This window comes from Cetorhinus maximus, chromosome 22 (genome assembly GCF_964194155.1).
Source record: "Cetorhinus maximus chromosome 22, sCetMax3.hap1.1, whole genome shotgun sequence".
Lineage (NCBI taxonomy): Eukaryota > Metazoa > Chordata > Chondrichthyes > Lamniformes > Cetorhinidae > Cetorhinus > Cetorhinus maximus.
Genome location: NC_135900.1, coordinates 13,411,171 through 13,430,810, shown reverse-complemented (window position 1 = coordinate 13,430,810; position 19,640 = coordinate 13,411,171). Strand labels below are relative to the sequence as shown.

General features: G+C 46.4%; 1 protein-coding gene across 10 annotated transcripts in view; it reads right to left on the bottom strand.

The window, feature by feature from the left end:
* The window catches only part of LOC144696489 (chemokine-like protein TAFA-2), a 322,848-nt gene that overhangs the window by 80,708 nt on the left and 222,500 nt on the right, over positions 1-19,640 (bottom strand). The gene's annotated exons all lie outside the window — the stretch shown is intronic.

Here is a 19,640-nt window from a genome sequence, read left to right as displayed (position 1 = left end):
GCACCCCATGAGAGAATAAAAGAAAAGATATATTCAGAAATGGTATAATTCATATACAGGTTCTTCCTATAAGTTAGGTGTTCTTGTAACATGCACACATTCCCCACCTGGGGAAGATAATCCAAGCCAGGCCTCCGCAGCAATGGAGTGACTTAGAGAAACTTTAAGCCTATACAGAAGCGCCTCCCTCTGTATCTGCCATGTTCACAAGCTAATGATTTTGAATGTATGTAATCAACCACAAACTTGATCTCGCATCCTTGTAACGTGCAGCCGCCATTCCTTCAAAATTGGCATGCAATTCAGCCATTCTTTCAAATTATGGTAAACCATCGGTGGTCCTGTATTTCCTTCCCTTGAGGCTATTAAATCATGTGACAGGATGAAGGGTGTTGTAAGCATTGCCGTGGAAGCATTCATGATATTTTTAAATCGTGTGACGGGGAGATGGGTGTTATAAGATTTCCCTGGAAACATATGCAATATAACATCATGTGACAGGAAGGAAAATAACACCCACAAGCCCTGGCCTGACCACATTACATAACTGACTTATTAACTATATATTTCAACAGTTAACGTGCTCAGATAATTTCCATTTTACCTTGAATTATTCCAGAAGTGTGCCCTTTCTTATAATGGATTATAAAATCAATATTTGTATGTCATCCTTGTCACATATTAGTTGATATTTAAGGTCCTTGGGATGTACATAATAACCTGCCATGCACTCTTATAGCTGTAGCATTGTCCCTTTACTTTAGGTCTTGATCTGATTAAGTACTTAACGTTTAAAAAGCTGTTTTCAATATTTCTCTTGCCTTTACCCAGATGTTATTTGTTTTCCTTTCCCCTCTATTGTTCTGTATTCCAGATGTTAACAGTACATTTCCATATGGTTTTGCTGGTGGTTTACAGCTGCCACAGTTCAGTTCAGAGAACATTGCCCTTAATTCTCTTAATTATCCTTTCTGTTCCCTCTCTTCTTTCTTTATGTGCCCTTTGACTTAGTTTTATCCAAACCTAATCCTAATTGTTACGAAGAGTTTTAGGCGTCGAGTTACAAACACTACAGCAATTATATTGGCACCAGATATTTAAAAGAGTGATCAATAGATTTTGGAAACTAAGCACAATAAGGGCTATGGGGACACTGGGGGAGGATGGATCAGCCATGATCTAAGTGAATAATGGAGCAGGCTCAAAGGGACAAACAGTGAAGGAGGAGTGAGAGTATTTGGACAGCTCCACCAAAGAGCCAGCATAGGCACTGTCGTGTTGTTATAATAAAACCTTGGGCTTATTCACTGTACAAGACACAAGGCATCAATCCCTCAAGTGATTGGGTAAACACGTTTTCAGTTCATTTATTAAGAGTAGGCACATGAGAACAGTTATACATAGGTATAAAACTTGAAGACATTAGAGCTGTGTGTGTGTGCTCTGCTCAAAGCAAAAGTGAAACTAAGACTGGATCGCATGACACATTTCCCCTCTAGTGACGTCATGCTGATATCCCTTAAAGGCATATTACAACAAGCACAACAGGCCGAAAGGTCTCTTTCGGCGATGTATCCTCCTATAATTCTATGATACTGAGATCTGAATCAGGAGTTACCTCAATTATAACTTACACAGACAGAAAGATCCCTGTTACTTTCTTCCAGTACCTCTGGTATGGTGTGTTTGCGCGCAAGTATGGACACATGTGCAAGCCCATGTATATGCATGTGTGTGTGTGTACCTGTATATGTATGCATGTTTCTGCATGTGTGTGCATGTACCCATGCATGTGTGCATGTGCCTTTGTATGTTACTGACAATCCTCAGAGCTGAAATCTTAATAGAATAAAAGTTGATGTTAGCTATTGTAAAGGATGGGAACATAGCGTTCCTTCCTTGTCCCTATTCATTTCGTTCTTCCTTTATCTTTCCATCAGTCTGTCTGTCTTTATCCCAGTGTCAGTCACTAGCTCACTGTTCCCAGTGCTTTCTTCACCAATTCCAGTGAGAAGCCCCAGCCGCTGCTTTTCTCTCCAGTGATTTTATCCCAACACCCCTCCCTCCTTGCACAGCTAACCAACATGCTGCATAAGAGGCGTCTTGAACCTCTGAGCACTTTGAACATTCCGGAATTTAGTAAGTATGTAAACATAAATCAGAATTCTGTAAGGCTTACATGGCTCGACATCAGCAGTCCCCCTACGATTATTGGCTTTAAAGATATCTGAATTTAGCCCTGTGCATCTTACCACAAGTAACAAGTTGACGTCGGTTTTAAGGTTGTGCAGTACCTAACCAGACTGATGTTGCTGTCATTGTGAATAAGGAAAATAGGACACATATATTCAGTAACTCACATTTATTACCTACATTGTATTGCATAATATTAACAGCACTGAAACAGGCCATTCAGCCCAGAAGGTCTGTGCTGGTGTTTATGCTCCACATGAGCTTCCTCCTACCTTATTTCATCTCACCTTATCAAAATGGCCTTCTATTCCTTTCTCCCTCCTATCTAGCTTCCCCTTAAATGCATCAATGCTGTTCACCTCAACTACTCCACACGGCAGCAAATGACATACTTTACCTGCTTTCTGGGCAAAGAATTCCTAATTCCTCCTGAATTCCTTATTGGGTTTATTATTGATCATATTGCATTTATGGCCCCAGGGTTTAGGACGCCCACAGTGAAGAAATCTTCTTTAGGCCTACCTTATCAAACCCCTTCAGAATTTTAAAGACCTCTCCGAGGCTACCTCTCAGCCTCCAGCGTCTTCAATTGATTACGCCATCTTTCTCTTAGCATCCATTCTCCCATGGGGGGAATTAGTGGAAATTGGTCTTCAGTGATTGCACAACACAAGCGATAGCAAATCAGTAGACTCCTTTACATCCCGCCCGAGTGTCGTCATCGGGAAAGAAACAGCTGCTGTTTCATATCGCCCAAGTAATGCTAACTCCTCAAGCTAATTAACCCCTGACAAAGTTTTTCTGTAAGACTAATACGTCAATGAATTAACTTTGCCCAAATCAAAAAGCATTTTCGAGATCTATACTGTACAAAATGGCATTGATCATCTACTTTTAAAAAAACTGAAAATGGTAGGATCATTCAGCAGGCCAGGTAACATCTGTGGAGAGAGAAACAGGGTCAAAGGGCTGAATTTTTAATTACCTAACTCAGCTGGAATGGGAAATTTTCAAAAAGACCTGGGGAACCCAGAATATGGGACTCCCCCGCACACTGTGGAGTTTTAACTCTATAGTGTGTGAGTGAGTGAGTGAGTGAGTGAGTGTGTGTGTGTGTGTAAGTGTGTGAGTGAGTGTGCGTGTGTGAGAGTGAGTGAGTGAGTGAGTGAGTGTGTGTGTGAGTGTGAGTGAGTGAGTGAGTGTGCGTGAGAGTGAGTGAGTGAGTGAGTGAGTGAGTGAGTGAGTGAGTGAGCGTGTGTGAGTGTGTGTGAGTGAGTGAGTGCATGCGTGAGTGCGTGTGTGAGTGCGTGCTTGCGTGCGTGCGTGCGTGTGTGTGTGCGTGTGTGAGCGTGTGTGAGTGCATGTGTGAGTGCGTGTGTGAGTGCGTGTGTGTGTGAGAGTGAGTGAGTGAGTCATTGAGTGAGTCAGTGAGTGAGTCAGTGAGTGAGTGTGTGTGAGTGTGTGAGTGTGTCTGTATGTGTGTGACTCCACCAATCAGATCCCAGCCCAAAATCCAAGCTTGGCTTCCAGTCTGGTGGGGAGCAAGTCAATGAAGGCTGCACAACCAGGTAAGGCCATGCGACAGTTAAAGCCAGAAGTTTCCAGAGCATACAGGGCTACGGGCCAAGTGCTGAAAATGGGATTAGAATAGATAGGTTCTTGGTGGCCAGCATGGACACGATGGGCCGAAGGGCCTGTTTCTGTGCTGTATAACTCTATGACTCTATGACTATTACTCTATAAGTGGATTGGAGGTGGGTATGGGTTTGATCATCTAATTTTTAAGACTTTAACACCCCCGCAACTCGAACCAAACCCACCCTTTTTCCCTAAGTTAAAATTCCCGCCAATATTTCGTCTCGGTGGCCTTGCATTTTTATAATAGGTCACAGACCTGAAACGTCAACTCTGCTTCTTTCTCCAATGATGCTATCTGACCTGCTGAGTATTTCCTCTTTTTATTTCATATTTCCAGCATCCACAGTATCTTGCTTTGATGGATTACCTACTCTTTGCTTGTTTTGGCGTGTTCAAAAATGCAAAACACGCCTGTAGCTGCATCTCACTTGATAGATCTCATCTTAAAAGTTGCACAGATTAAGAAAGTAAGGAGGGATTTACCATCAATTGTCCAGTTAAATTGAAGTCATTAAGTCATTAATAAAATTGTCGATGAAAAATAGCATGGTACTATTAATCACTAAAATGGATATTATAAAGTATAAAACAGGAGAAATTAAAGGTAATAGAAATAGCAAGCATGAAATTACAATTTCCTCTTCATTTATACCTTTCATTTCACCCGATAAAATCATTACGAAACGATTTTTTGGTCAATGCAGAAGCTTTAAAAATAGAAGTAGCAAATTAATGCTCCCGAAAGGGGAGTTTTGAAGGAATTATGTGGTGTGCTGGCTATGGAATTTCCTGCTGTCAACTACTGTTTCTCAATAGACCTGCAGTAATGGCATCATAGCCTTTTAGGGTGGATGTCATCACACATCAATGAAAACAAGCACGCTGCTGATTTATACCTGCACTGAAGGGTGTTGCAGGCATACAAACGGATCGAAAGGAAAAACTCCATATAAAATTTAATCACTGATATAGTTACAGGTAAACGAAAGATTTTTCAGGCTGCGGTCTAATCCCAGGAGGGGTCATGTGAAGGTAACACACCCACAGTAGCTTTCACGGATGTTCTGATAACGTTTCTCGGTTAGCGGGCCATCCTGCAACACAACCCTGTTTGTTTAATTTCCAGACGATTACATGCAAATTATTTCTCACCAACTTGCCAGGATAAATACCATAATATTAAACCTGAAGGGAATGTAACTGGGCGTCAATACATCGGCAAGCGTCTGATAGCCATAGCCTGCACGAGAGAACTGACCCCAAAACTGAACAATAGTAGCTCATAATACAAGCCGCATTAAAAATTAAAATACCTCAGAGCAATTTTTGACAAAGCCTAGTTACCTGTAGCCTGGCAGTTTGGTCCTTTCTTGTGCCAAATGCCCATTTCTCACAATTCCTCATTGAAAGCATTATGGAAACTGTATTAACTGAAGGAAAGGGAGAGGAAACCGGCAGGAGGTCCAGTAAGAAAGAAGCTCACCCCAAGGACGGAAGCCAAAATACAAGACCCAAGAAAAAGTGGGCAGCTAAAAAAGCCAATTTCAAAGCAACTCAGTTGGCATGAAAAACAGACAGGAGAAAGATAGCACGGCAAATCGTGGGTGCACTGTCCACCCTAGGAATTAGCGGGCCTTTTTCCGACTGGCAAAGCAGTGGCTAGTGGGGCACCGCAGAGATCGGTGCTGGGACCCCAGCTCCACAATTTATATTAACGATTTAGATGAGGGAACTAAATATAGTATCTCCAAGTTTGCAGATGACACAAAGCTGGGTGGGAGGGTGAGCTGTGAGGAGGATGCAGAGATGCTTCAGTGTGATTTGGACAAGCTGAGTGAGTGGGCAAATGCACGGCAGATGCAGTATGATGTGGATAAATGTGAGGTTATCCACTTTGCTAGAAAAAACAGATTGTTATCTGAATGACTATAAATTGAGAGGGGGGAATGTTCGAGACCTGGGTGTCCTCGTACACCAGTCACTGAAGGTAAGCATGCAGGTGCAGCAGGCGGTAAAGAAGGCAAATGGTATGTTGGCCTTCATAGCCAGAGGATTCGAGTACAGGAGCAGAGATGCCTTGCTGCAATTATACAGGGCCTTGGTGAGACCACACTTGGAATATTGTGTGCAGTTTTGGTCTCCTTATCTGAGGAAGGATGTTGTTACTATAGAGGGAGCGCAGCAAAGGTTTACCAGACTGATTCCTGGGATGGCGGGACTGACGTATGAGGAGAGATTGAGTCGGTTAGGATTATATTCACTGGAGATCAAAAGAATGAGGGGGGACTCTCATAGAAACCTATAAAATTCTAACAAGACTAGACAGGGTAGATGCAGGAAGGATGTTCTCGATGGTGGGGGAGTCCAGAACCAGGGGTCACAGTCTGAGGATAAGGGGTAGACCATTTAGAACTGAAATGAGGAGAAATTTCTTCACCCAGAGAGTGGTGAGCCTGTGGAATTCACTACCACAGAAAGTAGTTGAGGCCAAAACATTGTATGTTTTCAAGAAGGAGTTAGATATAGCTCTTGAGGCGAAAGGGATCAAAGGATATGGGGAGAAAGTAGAAGCAGGCTATTGAGTTGGATGATCAGCCATGATCATAATGAATGGTGGAGCAGGCGCAAAGGGCCGAATGGCCTACTCCTGCTCCTATTTTCTATGTTTCTATGTATGTTTCTCACAAGGAAGGAGAGAGAGGAGTGATAAGTTTCTATAGCGCCCTTACCACAGCAAAACTTGTCCAAGCTGTGTCACAGAAGCACGAGAGAAATGAATGCCTGTCCAAGAGAAATGAGAATTGAAAGAGAAATGACCAGAAGCCTGGTCAGAGAGGTGGCTTTTAGAGAGGACCTTCAAGGAGAAGGACCGGAGAGTGGGGTGGGGGACAGTGGGGGTGGTGGGTGCAGGAGCGGGGGTGGTGGCCAAGGCAGGGACATTTGGGAGGGCAACTAGAGAGTGGGACCATTGCAGCAAAAGGCATGACTGCCAACATGGGGAAATGGTAGTGGGAAAATGCACAAAGCGGTCAGAATTAGAGGAATGCAGGTTTCAAAGGGGATTGAAGGAGTGACAGAGAGTGAGCAAGGTTATGGAGAGATTGAAAGTGAAGGATAAGAGTTTTAAATTTGAGATGTTGGCAGACTGGAAGCTAATGTGTGTCAGAAGTGAGAGAAGTGATGGGGGAAGTTGTTACATGTACTGACTTCATAAACACATTGGGCAGATCTTGTGGAGATGACAGAGTTCTTGGCTGCTGGCCTGGACAGCCGGCGAGAGCCCTGCGTCACCACTTTTTGGGAAGGCCTGCTGCATTTTGTCCCACTCAGGCACTTGACAGTCCAGCGGTGGGATTTCACTCAGAATCAAGGACCCCAGGGGCAGAAGCCCCACCCATCAAGAGCTGCCAGCCAATCAGAGGCTGGCAGCTCTATAGAATGGCAGCAATACTGGAGAGGCAGTGGCTGCTAAAGATACCGACCCAAGGACTAGGATCGTTGCTGGATCCCAGGCTTGAGGTGAGTGGTGGTAGGGTGGGGGTCGCAGAGTGGGGGTCATGAGGGAAGGGTAGGGATTAGCAGCAAGGGCACAGGATGGCTCTCAGGGGGCCCCCCCGCGTCCTGATGCCGGGTCCCTTCATCAGGCACTGAGCGCCTTTGAACAAGGGAGCCACCGACCCCCCCCGACCCCCTCAACTCCCTCACCTCCCCCACCCTCCCCGGGGGCCTGCAAGCAACCCCGCACGGGTTCGCTTGACGTGCTCCCCTCACAGTGAGCTCCCTGCCACTGTTAGGCTAATACCAGTGGAAATGGAATGAGGCCCTTAAATGGGCATTAATTACCCACTTAAGGGCCTCAATTGGTGACAAGGAAGGAAGGACATCCTTGGGCCTTCCCGCCATAGATGTAATCGGGGCGGAGTCAGGAAGGCGGCAGGGTCCCCACTTGTCACCCTCCCACCCAAATTTAATGCCCCCTCCCCCACCCACAACCAATGTTGCCATGGGGAAGGGTATTAAATTCCTCCCCATTACTGAAGAATTTTTTTCTTGTGAAAGCTGATTGAATACTTCCTATCCTTATGGTATCTTGCGATATGATAGGACTTAAACTTGTAGGAAAAGTAAAATATGAGAATTGTTTTCTGTAAAATTAAGAAAGTTTAACTTAGTTGCAGCCTCGACCGTATACCACAGCGAACGTTCTATGTGATTCTACATGATAGAGAAATCATTCCCTGTTGCGTAAGATTTGTTCATTGGACACCATAACGATTTTATGGGCAGGATTTTCAGCTTGGGGGCATGTGGGCACATGCCAGGCAGGCACAGGCTTGAACCTGCGCACGACGACGTCGGGCAAACATTCTGACGTCATCGCGCACTCACGCGATATTTCGGTCGGCGGGCACACGCGCGGGAGTTGGCGGCGTGCTTGCTGCCAATTAAGAGGGCTGTTAAACCCATTAACCAATCCATTGAAGTGAAATTTTCCCTGCCCGTCCAACCTTACGGTCAGTGATTAGAAAAAAAAACAATTTAAAGATTTTAAAACTCACTTTTTTTAACGTGTCCCTGCTCATGTGACAGAGTCGCGTGAGGGGACATGTTTCCCTTATTTTTGAAATCTTTATTTTTAATCTTCAGCTCCCTGAGGCAGCTCTGTGCCTTCGGGGAGCTTTCACTGAGCGCACCCCCCGGCGCATGTGCACACTTCAGCACTCGCGCTCCTCCCACCCCCCCCCCCAAACCCGGCAGCGCTGAGGGTATCGGCACGCGTTTCACGCTAGCTGGCCGTTAACAGAAGTAGCGGTCAGGGCCCCCGATCGCAGGTGGCGGACCATTGAGCGGCCACTCTCGGGCCCGTCCGACGAGGGAACGATTCTGCCCTATATGTGTAAAGTTGTTCACATCACCTAAGTATGGTGGGTGCAAACATATTCAGCCCATCCTGCTTGTGTGGTGCTACTCAGCTTCTATCTACTCCAATTCATCCTGCTGATCTTTTCAGGATCCTTTTCATTCTTCCTCTTTCGAATATTTGTCCAATTATATTTTAAGAATGTCGAAGGACCTGTTTCTGCCCCAGCACCTTGTCTTTGTGAAAACATTTCCTTGAGCTTCCCTGTTTGTCCTTGTTGTGATGTTAAGGTCATAACCTAAGGAGTTTCTTTTTTGTTTTTCCACAGCAAGTCGTTATGATCTTTTGAACTAGCTGAGAGGGTGGTGGAGCAGATTCAGGAGTATCTTGCAGACGGAATTGGATAACTACCTGAAGAGGATAAAGTTTGCGGGGTTATGGGAAAGGGTAGTGGAGTGGGACTAACCGGACACAGGCTCAATGGGCCCACATGGACTCCCTCTGTGCTGTTTCATCCTATAATTCTATGACAATCACACATGTATGCTCCCTTGCTACTCGGGGCAGATGATAAATGTATGACTGATGTTGGAAAGTTTAGGCCCCTTCTCCTTTGGAGTATTATAAGGTGTCTGAATTTTAGTACATTCAGATTGGCACAGGTATGGACAGCTACTCTAAAATATTGCAGTTGTGAGTAGGTTCTTTAGCACAAATCAGTTTTGGGATGAAACATCTCCCTGATTAATCATTTTAATCGGGAGGGTCATCACGAGTGTAAAATGGGAAATCCTGTTTCGTGTTTGTGCTTTTGTTTTCATTAAAGCTGTCGAAAGAGCGTAGAATTTCACCCCATCGGTTTCCACAGATTTAAAATCATCCTTCCAGGATCACGTCTGTTAAAATGGCAAAAGTGCAATAAGTTTCGCACTTAATGGGTAGTAAATTATTGTTCTATGAACTGTCCCCAAATACCAGCGCTTCAATTTTTAAAGCTAATATGCCATAATTGAAGAACTGGAGTAACTATCCTTGTCTTTCGCGATTATGAGGATTGTGCCATCCATTGCAGTATGTGGATTCTCATTCATTAAAAAGCTGGCACCGGTGCAATTTCATAATGGTGTATCCATCATCGTTGTGTTATCATGAGAAAATAAGCTCCCCATTTAGCCGTCGTCATTGGAATAGCATTCGGTGAGCCAAATGCTAAATTGCTTCTGAGTGGTAATAATCACAATTGGTAACCAACTATCATGGCTAGATTTTTGACAGCGCCAGCACAGAATTTAAAAAATAATTTTAACCTTTTTTTTTCCAAGGAAGGGTGTCCATATGTTATCGATGACACTGAGCTATACTGTCAGAGTTGGGCTGGTTTTATAGAACATGATATGAGTGAAGCTGCCCCCTTGTAACATATCTCGAGAGCTATCAGATTACTTCTTTGAAGGATATAAACATGGTCATTATGAATAGGCGTCTTGTTATTTCAATACCAATTACCAAAGAAGATAAAGGGGATAAAGAGGTGAGAAACTGTAGAACGCATGGCAGTCAATTTACAAATAGCAAGCTCCCACAAACAGAAACATGGGCGAGAATTTTCTCCCCGTCAGGCGTGAAAATGTGGGCGGGCCATTTAAAACCCGCGCAGCATGACACACGCCCAGTAGCACTCAGCGCTACCTGTGCAGGCAGGGGGAGGAAGGAGAGTCAGGGCCTTTGCTCTTTCGCGCATGCACACGAAAGAGCACAGAAATCTCCCTGAGGCACGGAGCTGCCTCAGGAAGATTAAGTTCAATTTTAAAGTTTAAAAGAAACAAAGTTAAAAATCATTTACACGTGTCCCCTTATGTGACAATGTCACATGAGCTGGGACATGTTTATAAAATGTGTAAAAAGTATTTATTAATTTAATAAACCCTTCATGAAACCTTATCCCACCCCTGGATGAGGGTTCATGAAAAATGCGAAGGGCTCTTCGCCTGCCCGCCAACCTTAAGGTTGGACGGGCAGCCCTTTCAAATTGGTTAATTGTTTTATTCATGGCCTTAATAGACCTTTGACAGTTCGGTGGGCACGCAGCCAACTCTGGTGAGCACCTGCCAAACAAAAGACTGGAATTATGCGTGGTGACCTCGGGACGCACGCCCAACGTCACCACGCATCATTTTCCGCATCGGCGTGCGGGGCCTGCCCCTGCAGGCCAAACGGAAGGTTCTGCTCATGATAATCTGTTTTGGCTTGAATGATTTTCAACAGTTTTTGGGCTGTAAAAAGCAGACACAAACAGACCTGCGCAGTGGATGGGCAGCTTTTAGTGCTGAAAGTACCAAGTCAGTTACTCTGTCAAGAACTGTTGCCTGGGAAAATCGACCACTCAGATTTCCTCCATAAGGGTCCGAAGGTATTTTTTTCAGTGACATCCCAGCAAGCCAGTGATGACGAAAACTAAAGAGGTGGTGGAAGGGATGGGAATTTTCAATGGAGTTCGGCACAATTGTCACAGTTAGTTAAATCCAAGTGAAGTACTAACCTAAATGAGATAGGATAATATAGTCCAATTTGACAGTCTGTGTCAAAAGCATCCTTATGCTGAACTCAGTACCATTCACAGCAACCGTGAAAACAATGGACAAAGGTGCCCAATTTGATCCTCCTACATTATCTGGCCAGGCTGCTGAAAGATCGGAAGTACTAAAGCTGGTAGTTAAGTCAGACCTTCATGCGTGTGCACGAAAACATGAGCATTACAGCACCCGCAACTCAGCATTCTGCATGATTCTAAAAGCTCCATTTTAGAAAACCAACAGCAATGTGAATATCTTCCATACCTGTGCAATTCCCTCCTAGATATTGCATTAGCCTGAAGCCACAAATTTGAACTTCTGCGTAAAAGGGTCAAAGCTGATCACTCGATGAACCAAGCTTGCCGAGTCTAGTATTTATGTACGACACAGCCAGCTTCAAATTATTTCTGATTTTGTTAAGTCAAAGGAAGAACTTGCATTTGCATCCTGGTCTCAGCATGTCCCAAAGTGCATTACAGCCAATGAAGTACAGTTGCATTGTTGAAAACCCAATACCCAATCTGTGCACCACAAGGTCATAATGACCAGGTAGACTGTTTTAGTAATACAGCTTGAGGGATTTCCAGCTACCGGACCCCTTATCCAGCATCCCAAAATCTGGAAGAACCAGGAAATTGGCTACATTCGAAGCTTGTGCCATGGGTAGCAATTTGAATAAAACCCATTTATTTTTCATACTTTATTTTAGGTATTATAAGTACATGCTAGGCCTAGGATCCAAAATCCATAAAATCCCTAAATCTGTCACATGTCCAGCCCCAAGCTTCTCAGATACGGGGTCCGGTACCTGTATATTGAACAGGGCTTCAGGGAGAACACGCCTGCGCTTTTTCAAATGGTGTCACGGGATCTCTCACGTCCACCTAAGTGGGTAGTTTTACATCTTATCTGAAAGATGGTGGGCGGACTTGTCCCAGATTTTCACTTAAGTGCAGTGGCAGGTTTTCACGCCGTATTGTCCCAAACCCGCCACATTGCTTATGCATTCCCGGGAAACACACCTTTTCCATGGCAGGTAGGCCCTCATTCGCCTGCCCACCATTACCTGGCTGCTGCTTCATGCCGGATGCCATATTTCAAGTCCAGCCATGCACACACGTCTCAGTGCTTCCAGCCCACAACTGCTACAGGGAAGGTGCCCACGAAAGGCAAAAAGACTGCAGCCCCCCCCAGGTTCAGCGACACGTCACTGGAATGCCTTTTGGATGCCTTGGAGGCCGCTGGGATGTCCTCTACCCCTGCTCTGGCCGCAGGATGGGTAGTAGCGTGAACAACCAGGCTTGGGAGGCAGTGGCAGCGGTGGTCAGCACCAACACCCTGCAAAAGAGGACAGCCACCCAGTGCTGCAAGAGGATGAATGATCTCCTCCGTTCCGCCAGGGTAAGTCACTCTTCTCATCACGCACAACTCTCACACTCACAAACCCATCACACATCCACAGGACCCTCACTCACTGCCAATTCAAGGGACATCACAATTCCCTCTCTCACACTCACCGCCATTGTCCTCATCCCGTCCATGGGACCAATCACCAGCCACACATGCGAGGCATATTTATCATCTGGCCTAGCAGGCATCCTGCTCTCTCCATCTCTATTCATACAGGACAAGCTGGCACACAACAACAGGGAGAGGTCACAGACCGGTGGAGGAATGCCCGAAATCAAGGTCCCCACGGACTTTGAAAGCAGAGCCATCCAGCTGGCCAGCGATGATCTGGACCGGTCCTGTGCTGACGGTGAGGTCAGCACTGCTCTATCAAGTCAGGATCCAGCAGTGCAACATCTATCAGACAACCATTGTGTGAGTGATGTGTCCTCTTTCACAGGTCACCGCCAGCACTAATTATCTCCCTTTGCTTCCCCAGGCACATCTGGGAAACAGCTGACGGAGTCCATGACCCAGAGCCTCCAATCAAGCCCCAAAGAAACCACTGAAGAGGAATCTGGAGGCACCCTCCTTGAAATACCATCACAGCGCCCACCCACACCCTCCACCCGTGCAGAGACACACACTCGGTGCGCCCTAGCTTCAGAGTAGCCTCGAGATCACAATCTGGTGAGCACATCGCACTGTCTGATCCACAGCAGGCAACAGCAAGGACCTCCCTGGTGTCCAGCACTCAGAGGTCTTCTGGAGGTCAGAAATTTGCTGAGTTGGAGTCAGTTGATGAGCCTCTAGACCTGGTCATGTCACAGTTGCTGGAGCTGCAAAGGCAAGCTCGGGAACATCAGGAAGGGATGTCCTCTGCACTCCTCAGGTTGCAAGGCACAATGGAGGAGTCCATCCGCCTTCACTCTGAGGTGATAATACCGGCATGCCAATGCATCAAGGTCAACACTTGAGGGATGGTGGCCGCCATGGAGACCTTGATCCAGGATATTGGTCCTCCATTGCTGTGCAGGCTCAACTCTATCACTGATGCCATAGTTGGCCTCCAACAGTGTGTAGGCAAGAGGTGTGTCGAACAACTCAATCTCACTCCAGCTACCCCGTCTCCTCAAGAAGTCAGCCTGGGGCCTTCAGGCACCCATAGGGAGGAGAATCAGCAGCTGCACACCCTGGGGCCATCCATCCAGTGACTCAAGGAGTGTCCACCCACCCGAATCCCCTCTTCCTGTTACCTCAGCAGCTCCAGCTCCATTGGGGAAGGGGGGAGGGGGAGAGGGAGAGACAGAGGGGGAGAGGGAGAGACAGAGGGGGAGAGGGAGAGGGGGAGAGACAGAGGGGGAGAGAGAGGGGGAGGGTGAGGGGCAAATCCCTTGCACTTGATGTAGTTCACTGCAGTTGTGATGGAGACCCGTGCACCACATGAGTGCAATCAATCACACCCTGCATCTGTGGGAAACCTGAAATCTGGGTAAATCCAATCGTTCTTGCATCCTGGCTCTCCTGGTCTCAGGTGAAATACACAAAGTTGTGTGCCCTTGCAAAGATGGCATCCGTGACCTCATGGATGCATTTGTGGGTCGAGGCTTGTGGTACCTCACAGAGGTCACCTGTGGAGTCCTGAAAGGAACCACTGGTGTAGAAATTTAACACCGCAGTCACTTTCACAGCCGCCGGCAGTGGATGCCCTCCATGTTCCCATGGCGCCAAATCCTGCAGTTGCTGGCAGATGTGATCAACCTGTTCCCTAGACGTGCACAGTCTTTGGTGACACTGGTTCTTGGTCATCTATAGGAATGAAAGGCGGCGCCTATAGATCCTGGGTGTCACTAGGCCCCGACCAGCGAGGGCTTGCTGTGGGAGCCCCAGCAGCCCCTTCTTCCTGAGGTTGCTGCTCCTGCCTCTGCGCAGCCCGGAGCCTCAGTCACTCTCTCCTACATCACCTTCGCTCTCTGTAGCCCATGAGGCATACAGCTAGTTCACCAGGCTCCATGATCCTGATGTACTCCTCCTGCAGGATGAAAGGGTGAAACACACGGTTAGCATGGGTGTACTAAGAACCCTTCCTGGTTAAGTGTGCAGGCCCCTTAACGATTCCCAGAGAGTGCTGACCAACACATGGATGGGCAGAGTTTAGTGCGCTGCATGGCTGTCCAAAACCTCACCCACCTCCGCCCCACTCCTCCCAACCAATTGGCGGCAGCTTTGCCCATTGGACTGCAGGCTGTGCTCTCAGCTCAGGTGCAGGCATTCTCCTAACCCTCACTGCAAGGCTGCACTGTTAGCTTGAACCATCGGGGAGACTGGTCCAACCAGGGTTGCCTACATTGCAAGGGGCAGTGAGTGCCTCCAGCAGTGACTGCTCCATGGCCAGCTATAGCGAAGAAATTGTACAATGTGTGCAGTCGCCCAACTGTTCTGCACTCCACTAAAATGTTTATGACTTTACTGTCTGTGCCAGGGGAGCAGTGAAAAGCTCTGGAGCACTTGGTGGCACTTTAATGCCTCTGCATTGCTTGAGTGGGCAGATAAGCTCGAAGCCCGACTCCAATCATATCACTGTGGCTGCGCCTGAACTGTCTGAGTTGCAGAGGAATGGTCACTTTATACAGGTTTCCATAATGCGTGGCCGCTTCCCTCGCCCGCCCCTAACCCAAATGCTTGTGCATTATATTCAAAGGCTGGTCTGCCCTTGTCCCTTCCCACCCCCCCCCCAAGTCGCCTCACCCACAAGGGAGCCCTTCCTCTCCTGACATAAGTCACCTCAACTGCAGGGCTGCCCTTGACCCCACCCCCCCCAAACTTGACGTCCAACAGGCGACCCTGGCGAGCGCTGCACATTGTTACTGTGTACTCACCTCCAAGTACCCCTCAAAGTGCAGCCCGCCAAGTGCACGCCTTTTATGTGCTGTTGTGAAATACGTCAGCATGCTTATCGCTGACGTGGACGGATGATCCAGCAGGGACGGGAGATGATTCCAGCGGGCTGGCCTAATAATGATATGCAGATGTGTCACAATGTAGTTCCCGATGTCCGGTGCCAGTAAGCTTGGCCTGCCATTGGTGGGCTGAGCAGACAATCACAAACTGGTTTCACACCGTCGTGAAACTGATTGCGCCATATTGTCCACTCACGCCACAGAACACACCCAACGCTGGCAGGCATGGCAAACCCCGGCCGGCATCTCCGAGAGTGCAACACTCCCTAAGTACTGCACTGGAGTGTCAGCATAGGTTTTCCACTCAAGTCTCTGGAGTAGGTCTTGAACCTACAGCCTTCTAGCTTAAAGGAAAGAATGCTACTGACTGAGCCACAGGCAACATTCAGAAGCATGCTCCCCTGAGAATCAGGAGTTTGTCAGTTCAAGCCCCACTCCAGGTCGTGAGTGTGTAATCCCGGCTGACATTTCCAATCAGTATTAAGGAAGTTTGCCATCATCAGAGGTGTCATTCCTTCAGATAAGGTATTAAACCAGCTTCTACCTGTCTGTTCAGGTGGATGTTAAAGATCCTAAGTCTTTATTCAAAGAAAGGCAGGAAGTTTTCCTGACCTCCTGCCCAACATTACTCCCTTGACTAACACCAGCTAAAAAAAAAAATTGATTTTTCATTTCAATACTATCTGTGAAAGGTTACTGCATTTGTCCCCCACCCCACCCCCACCCCACCCCCACCAACAAACTTCTCCTGGGCAATTGCCCTGCACTGGGAACCATCCAAAAATGTGATTTAAATCGCAAAATTCGGATGGTTCTGACTGGGTTACACCAACAGTTACCCAGAAAAACTTAGGAGAATTAAAACCTCTTCCAGCTTCTGGGTGACTATTGCACAGACCCACACCGACACCCCACGGGACCCCCACCCACACCCCTGACCACGCAGGGGACTACCCCCATCCTCTGACTATCTGCTCCACACCCCCAACTATCCCTACCATGGGACTCCCCCTCTCACTGAAGCCCCATTGGACTCCCTCATCCCCCTCCCCAACCCCCAAGGGGACAACGCCCGTGTCCACGGCTATGCCCCCAAAGGGCGTCCCCCACCCCTATCCCAAGGAACTACTCCCCCCGAAAAGGAACTCCCCAACCCACGGGATTCCCCCCACCCCTACGGGGACTCTTTCCTTCCCCCTCCCACAGGCCCAATTCTCACTCCCAAGGCCTGATGACACACCCCCCACACACCGAGATCCGACAAGCACCACCCCCCTACCCCCCTGAGCCCTGAACCCACCCCTCTGAGCTAGTGCTGTAAAAAAAAGAGGCAGGGTTTGCTTTGCTTACAGCTCTACAGCCTTTCCGTGCTAGGCCCTGGAAACGCATTGCCACACCTGGATCTCGCCCAGCCTGAGTCAGAAGGTTGGGCGAGATAGGATTACCTGTATTTTAAAGGTGAGGATTTTCAAGCGGAGTGGCAACTCGACTCATTGGCCACTCCGTCAGAAGTCACGGCCCATCAGTAAATAATTTGAGGCGTTTGAGAGATGTGATGAGGCAGCATGCAAATACAAATCTTTTTCACTCTCTCTTTCATTCCCTTATTATTCCTATCAGTTTTCTGTCTCGATTATATCTTGTCCTAGCTGCACCTCTTGTTGTATTAACTATTATGGAATATAAATCAAATCGCATTAATGCTTTGTGGATAAGGATTCCACATAAACGTGCTGCGAAAACTATAGCTACCTTACTAGAGGCTACTTTATCTGGTTTATTAGGCATGACCATCAGTAACACGTCAATCTGCTCCAGACAGTATTTGTGAACAGAAGCTCAATGAATATGGGGATCAGGTGAAGGGCACACCTGGATAGTAACAGTTAATAAACAAAATCACAATGCCTGGATATTAAAAGCATGGCTTTAATAAGAGAGCCTTTCATTGTCAGAATATTGAAACTGTGGTTGGCTTGCAGTAGGAGGTGTTTCATCTTTTTATCATTCAAGTGATAAATAGAATTAAAGCTTTTAACATTTTAACATTACTGTTTTAACATGTTTGAACAGCTCACTTGACATTACAATTTTTATATAACATCAACATTTATATTCACAACTGTTAGGCTCTAGGAATTAGTAATGGCTCCTGCGATATCTTTGCAGGATGAAAAATAGAGTACCACATGGAAAGTCAAGTACCCAACAAGCTAGTTTATTCCGGTTTGACTATACATACGTACATACCAAACAGCCACAACAGGGTGCTATGACAATATTACACTCCTTCCTCCTTAAGGAGAAGGTACATAATGTTCAAATTCCACACAACTTATATACATTTCTTGTTTTTCACGTATTTACAAATCCAACTTAACCAGTGGTTTCCTGTTCCTAATCCCTAACTCTTCTTTCCTCCGTTCTTGATCCAAACTTTCAGAACTTGGGGGAAGGACCTGAACCCATCTGGGCCTGAGGCTGAGGAGATGTTTTCCCCAACAAAGGCTTAGTTTGATCTTACCTTCAATTGAAATTTCTGTTTCATCAAACATGTATGTCTGACTCTGAGTCAGGTTTCAGGCACCTGTGTGTTGGAGTAACTATAGGTATTCTACTCATATCTCAACTATCCATTTAATCAATTTGAATCATTTGACTCTTCCCAACTCCCTCCTTCATGAACATCTGAAGGTAAAACATGATCTATATGTACAAACCTAACCTTTCCACTGCCAAACATCTTGACCAAATAGGTGTGAGGACCTCATATTTTCATGACTCTTCCTGGTAGTCACTTCAACCACTCAGAATGATGGACTTTCACCTTAACCTTTTGGCACAACTTCAGACTTCTTTCTCTCATCCTACCCCAATCATGACTCTCTTTCTGCCTGGATTGCTTCTCTTCTACTGACTGTACTAAACGTGTCTTCAACACTGAAAACCTCATTCTAGCCTGTCTTCTAAGCAAAAATTCAGCTGGTGCTCTTCCAGTAGTAGTGTGAGGTGTGTTACGATAAACAAAAAAATTGCCACTTTGTGATTCAATGATAACTGACATTTCTTCCAATTTCTTTCCAGCACCTACTTAACAAGAGCACGCTTAACAATTTGTACCATGCGCTCTACTGCTCCATTTGAAGCAGGGTGATATGGTGGAACCCTAGTATGTTTTACCCAAGTCATTCTCATAAATTTTACAAACTCTTCTGAACAAAATTGAGGTCCATTGTCAGACACAATTCCCTCTGGGATCCCATAAGCACCAAACCAACCATGCAAAACATCTAGGGTTTTTTAGTTGTTGTTTGATTCCATAAGACCGTAAGACATAGGAGCAGAAATTAGGCCAATCGGCCAATCGAGTCTGCTCCGCCATTCAATCATGGCTGATAAGTTTCTCCCATTCTCCCGCCTTCTCCCCGTAACCTTTGATCCCCTTACCAATCAAGAACCTATCTATCTTGGTCTTAAATACACTCAATGACCTGGCCTCCACAGCCTTCTGTGGCAATGAATTCCATAGATTTACCACTCTCTGGCTAAAGAAGTTTCTCCTCATCTCTGTTCTAAAAGGTCTTCCCTTTACTCTGAGGCTGTGCCCTCGGGTCCTAGTCTCTCCTACTAATGGAAACATCTTCCCCACTTCCACTTTATCCAGGCCTTTAAGTATTCTGTAAGTTTCAATCAGATCCCCCCTCATCCTTCCAAACTCCATCGAGTATAGACCCAGAGTCCTCAAACGTTCCTCATATGTTAAGCCTTTCATTCCTGGGATCGTTCTCGTGAACCTCCTCTGGACCCTCTCCAGGGCCAGAACATCCTTCCTGAGATACGGGGCCCAAAATTACTCACAATATTCTAAATGTGATCTGACCAGAGTCTTATAAAGCCTCAGCAGCACATCCCTGCTTTTATATTCTAGTCCTCTCGAAATAAATGCCAACATTGCATTTGTCTTCCTAACTACCGACTCAACCTGCAAGTTAACCTTAAGAGAATCCTGGACTAGGACTCCCAAGT